We start from the raw sequence: 5,338 nt of genomic DNA on the forward strand, positions 1-5,338 counted from the left end.
TTTTATCTCATATTGGTTCCATATCAACACATTTCATTAGCTACTACCCTTTCCATAAGCTAAAACCTCGATTTAATGGTCAATTTCTTGTGCTAGCTAAAGTGGGGCATGTAGCTTATAAATTGAAGCTACATGATCACTCAAAGTTGCATCTTGTCTTCCATGTATCTTGTTTAAAGAAGCAATTAGGTGTAACAATTCAAAGTACAGTACCATTGCCTGTAATTACAGATGCCGGTATCCTCCCAGATGTACCAGTTGCCATTTTGGATCGCATAATGGTCAAAATGAATAATTCAGTAATCATTGAAGTGTTGGTGCAATGGCAGAATCATTCTACAAATGATGCAACTTGGGAAGCTTTTCAAGATCCCAAACACAAATTTCCAGAAGTGTGAATTTTTGAAGTGGTGGCATTAGTTGTTGGTTTGAATTCAAATTTTACTTATGTGTATTACTTTCCTTGTAATCGTTATTAATGTTTTGTTTTGATGAACCTGTGTTTTGAGAGGGGTATTTTTAGGATGCCAGATGGCATCATCTATGATTGATAAATGTATCGTAGATATAAGCAATTAGTAGTCGGTCAAGGTAGTTAGGATTGGAAGTTTGTTACATATAGTAGCTTGTACAAGAAGAAAGACAATTTATGAATGATATGAGTTTTATTTGAATATTCTCCGTGCAATATGTGAAGACGTAGAGTAGGGTTCTAACACAACCACAAACATGAGAAACACCTCAACAAGCTTCTTAGTCATCATCTTTAATTCGTTGTTATGATGCTTTCTGTTTTAATTTCCTCGATGTTTACAAGTTTCTTCGCGACTTGGTTGGGTAGATGGAGGAGGAGATGGACTAGAGAATAAATTAATAATCAATTTGAAAGCTTATTTTAGACAGTAACATACAAGTGATTGATATTGTTCTTGCTGTGAGGACAAAGTTCCACATCGGTGAGGGACCAAACTATGTAAGGGCTTATAAGGAGTTAGGCTACTCCACACATTGCCAATTGGTTTTGTGGTGAAACCTCAACTTTCTTCATGGTATCAGAGTCAGGTTGTCCCTTGTTTGAAAGCCCAAGGGCTACAGGTGCATGCTCACACTTATCCCTTGTGTGAAAGTCTAAGGGCCACACGTGCTCACACATCACCCAATTTGTTGTACATGTGTCGGCTTAAAAATTGACCATACGTGCAAGGACATGTTGAGAGTTGACGATGTGAGGACAGTTTGTCTCATATCCTCACACTTTTATGGGATTAGGAGTGGTGTCCGAATTCCTTATACAAAATTCACCAAGAAAACTCCTACTTCTTTGCACCCAAGTTTTCTCTCCTCCATTTTTTAATGCGGATTGACATCAACTTTTCAAGAAAATTAATATAAAAGAATACGTTGTTGTAGGCATAATTTACTAAACGGTTATAGAAGCCATAGAGAGAAAGAGAGAAAGGTGTAGCAATACTAAAGAGAAGAGAGAGATGTGTAAGTGTGGGTGTGTTATATTCCACTTCATTATGCCTTTATTTATAGTAGTAAGGAATGTTAATTCCTTACTCTTTTAGGATTACAACTCTTAATAGGTAATCAACTCCTAATATTAATATAAGAGATATTCCAAGATATACTAGGATTTACACAATCATATTGCTAATCTAATAGGACTGCAACACTTCCCCTTGAGTGTGTAAATACTCAAGTAAATGGCGCATCAGTTCTTCAATGATGAAACAAGTATAGTTGATGAAGTCGTCGACACAATGAGCGAATGCGAGTCTCAAATCAACAGAAGAATGCATAAAAAGTAAAACTCACAAAACCTCGCTATGGTAAAACCCAAGATGGGAGAAAACCCCATAGTCTAAGGAGAAAAATGAGAAGTTGCATTAAGTCAAAACTTTACATCTTTTGAACTCAAGTAGAATAACTCACAAGGGTATGATCAGCCCATGATGGGTGCCTTGTTAAAACCTAGTTAGGTAGCAAAAACCTAGTGGGAAAATGCTCCTAATCGTAGGGAAAAAGAGTACAATAAGATCAAGTGAGTATACTTCTGGATACTCCTCCTGAGTTTGACATAACTTACAAATGAGAACTACAAGCATTGCATATGATTAGATAGGCAAACCAATTCCTCAGACAAGCTTCTGGAAGGTTAACTTCGGCAAGAACGTTGTGTAAAGGTTGGCAAGGTTGTCTGGGATCGATTTGCATGACTTCAATCCCCTTATGCTTTGTTGATGTAAATGTAGACACAATATGTCTTGGCGTTGACTTCGTTAATGTATCATGTATTGGTCGGGTGGATAAATGCGGCATAGTCATCATAGATAGTTATCGAGGCTCAACGATGGATGAAAACACAGTAAGTACTTCGAATATGCTCAACAAGAACTCCTAACCATGTCTCACTTGTAGTGTAGTGAAGTGAGGTAAGTCTTGGAACGATTCGAAGATTTCGCAACTAAGGTCATATCGTGGACCTCTAAGATTGCGATATCCCTAACTATAAAGACATAACCATTTGGGGATTTTGCCTTGTACGGGTTTAATAAGTAACTGGCGTCAGCATAACAACAAGGGAAGCATCATTCCGAGGATCAGAGGGGTTGGATCTTCTCGAGATGCCTTGGGATTTGCCCTCGTAGTACCTTCAGGGTACGTCTTTAATACCAATTCAGTGGATGCGTGTAGGCGTGGTGCTGCATCTTTACCAAGATCAAAAGTGAAAGAGATGTCCTGTCTTAATACAATGAGCTAAGTACAACAAAGCGTAAAGTTGAACTTAGATATGGAATTTCGGATTCCATAACCTTTTTAAAGGTCTCATTTGCATATAACATATAGACGATCATAGATATACTCAAAGGTAACACATTCAAGGTGTAGTTCTACTGGTAGACCAAAATACCGTCAAAACAATGCTTCAACTTCAAGTCAAGGCATAAATGAGTTTTCGCAAGATCCTTCATCTTAAACTCCATCTTCAGGTGCAAGGTAGTTTTCTCAAGCTCTTCTTAGTCTTAGTGAGATTCATGTCAACGACATAAATTGTAACTCTAGCAATTCAGAATAAGACTTCATAGTTTAACATGCAAGGGCATAATTCATCCATGACTGATCAAATAATCACTTAGACGGGTATACTACATCCGTCAAATTGTAAGTGAACGCCTCAAACAAGTTAAGAGGGTGTTCCGTGGTATAGAACTATTTGAATCAGTCCATATAATTCTTCGAGAACTTACATGTAAATCTCTATATCTATATCCCCATGGAGAAAACACTAACCACATTTCATAATGTTGCTATCAATCACAAGACGTTTGAGAGAAACCTTGCGTCGACATGCATCATATTGCACTATTTCATTCATCTCATAACACTTCTTTTCCCACTTGTATCATAACGTGATTACCTTGGGCAATGTAGGAACGACAGGTCCAATACATACTTTGGTAAAAAATTTGACTTGGATTGTAACTTTAGTTTTCCAATCAGTTCTACGTTGTCATTTAATCAACGAAACACGGTTCGATATCGTCGCTTTTCATTTATGTCGGTAGCTACCATATAAGTGAAAACATCATCGATGGTAATTTTATTACAATTCCATTTAGCTCATCCAAACTAGTATACTGGACCAAGAACTTCATGTCTCAGGAGTAATCCGAATTAATCTCATGAGATGGAAATGATTTGAGACAACGATCGAGTTTAGATTCATTTTATGATGTGCCTTCCTCTTCTAGGGAAGTGATCATACGAACCAAGTGATCTGTCATGCTCTAGGCCAAGACAGATTGATTGGTTATCCGCCGATGTATCGAACTGTCCAGTAGGGGCGGCACACCCTCCAAGGATGTTGACTCGACTTCCATTAAGTACGTCTATCCTTGCAGGCATGTTTGCAGCTGGTATATGATCTCGTCACTTTAGCTAGATCAGAGGAATGCGTCTGGAGCAACATTCTGAAATCTAAAATTCATCGCACTTATTTATCATACATGTGCGGTATTGGGATCGAGATGAGACGTAGTGAGCAACGTCCACACAAATTCATGCCATTCTCTAGGAACATTGACGTTCGTATCTCCCCCTAATGGTGGGAAGACTATCTTATTAAAGTGACAACCCACAAATGAGCGGTAAAGAGATTGCGTGCAAAGGCTCGAAAAGAGCTAGTGTGAAGGAGAATCATAATCAACAAATATTCACATCCTTCTTTTAGGACCCATATTGGTACGTTGCGGCAGCGCAACTTGGCACATGAAATGCACACCCAAATGCGTAAATACGAAAATTGTCAGGTTCGTACCCAATAACCAACTATAACATCATATAGATTGGATGGCAATGGGCCTCAAGGCAGACCAACATAACTATATACAAGATTGCATAGCCCTAGGTAGAAACCGAAAACTTGGTATGTTTACCAAAATCCAAGCGATCATTTAAATTGCGCTTTATGATCGCTAGGCGAGGCTGTTTGGGGTGAACATGGGAATTTGATATTCAATTATAAACCCAAAATACATGCAATACTTTATCAAAAATCGTCGATATAAACTCTCCGGCATTATCCAGTCTCCCAGACCTTATAGGATATGTAAGGTGGTGAACCCTTAATCGACTAGGGGGTTTAGCAGCAATGTGTGTGGACAAACATGTGACTAGTTTGTCGATTCATTAACCAAAACCATAAGTATTTATATGGTCTGCATTTTGGTTAGATTAGTCCACATATATTCCCTTGAATCCACTGTGAAAAAAAAAAAAAAAAAAAAAAAAGGTGGTTTCGTATCTTTGCGAGGAATGATATAGAAAATCAATTTCCCTAATGAACAGGTTTGGCAAAGTGTGCTTGTAGGCACAAGATCCTTACTTCGGGTAAGGAGATGCATTGTAGCATCATTGTTTGACCTAAGTATCCTAAATGGTCGTGCTAAATCAAGTAAACTGCTCAATCACCAGGCTTCAGGCCGGCCACATGTGGTGTATTCCTAGTTGGGAGACAGCCCATTGGCCCCAAAGCAAAGCTTCAGGCTCATTTTTGGAGGTGCTACAAAGATATTCACTCTATTTTCTTCAGTGGTTTCATTTATGATCATTGTTCTCTCGAATATCCTTAAAAACTCAACGACAGGGAAAATTTAAGGTCTCTTAAATGGTGATGCAGTACCATTCATACAACGAGGAGCGTGCCAATGCTCTTAATCAAGTTGGATAGACCTGAAGTCGTTGTTAGAGATGTGATTTAGGTGTAAAGTTAGTGTGCGTAGTACGCATTCATCCAGACAGCTAACTTTCCCACATTCATACTTAATCACGT

This window comes from Malus sylvestris, chromosome 11 (assembly GCF_916048215.2).
Source record: "Malus sylvestris chromosome 11, drMalSylv7.2, whole genome shotgun sequence".
Lineage (NCBI taxonomy): Eukaryota > Viridiplantae > Streptophyta > Magnoliopsida > Rosales > Rosaceae > Malus > Malus sylvestris.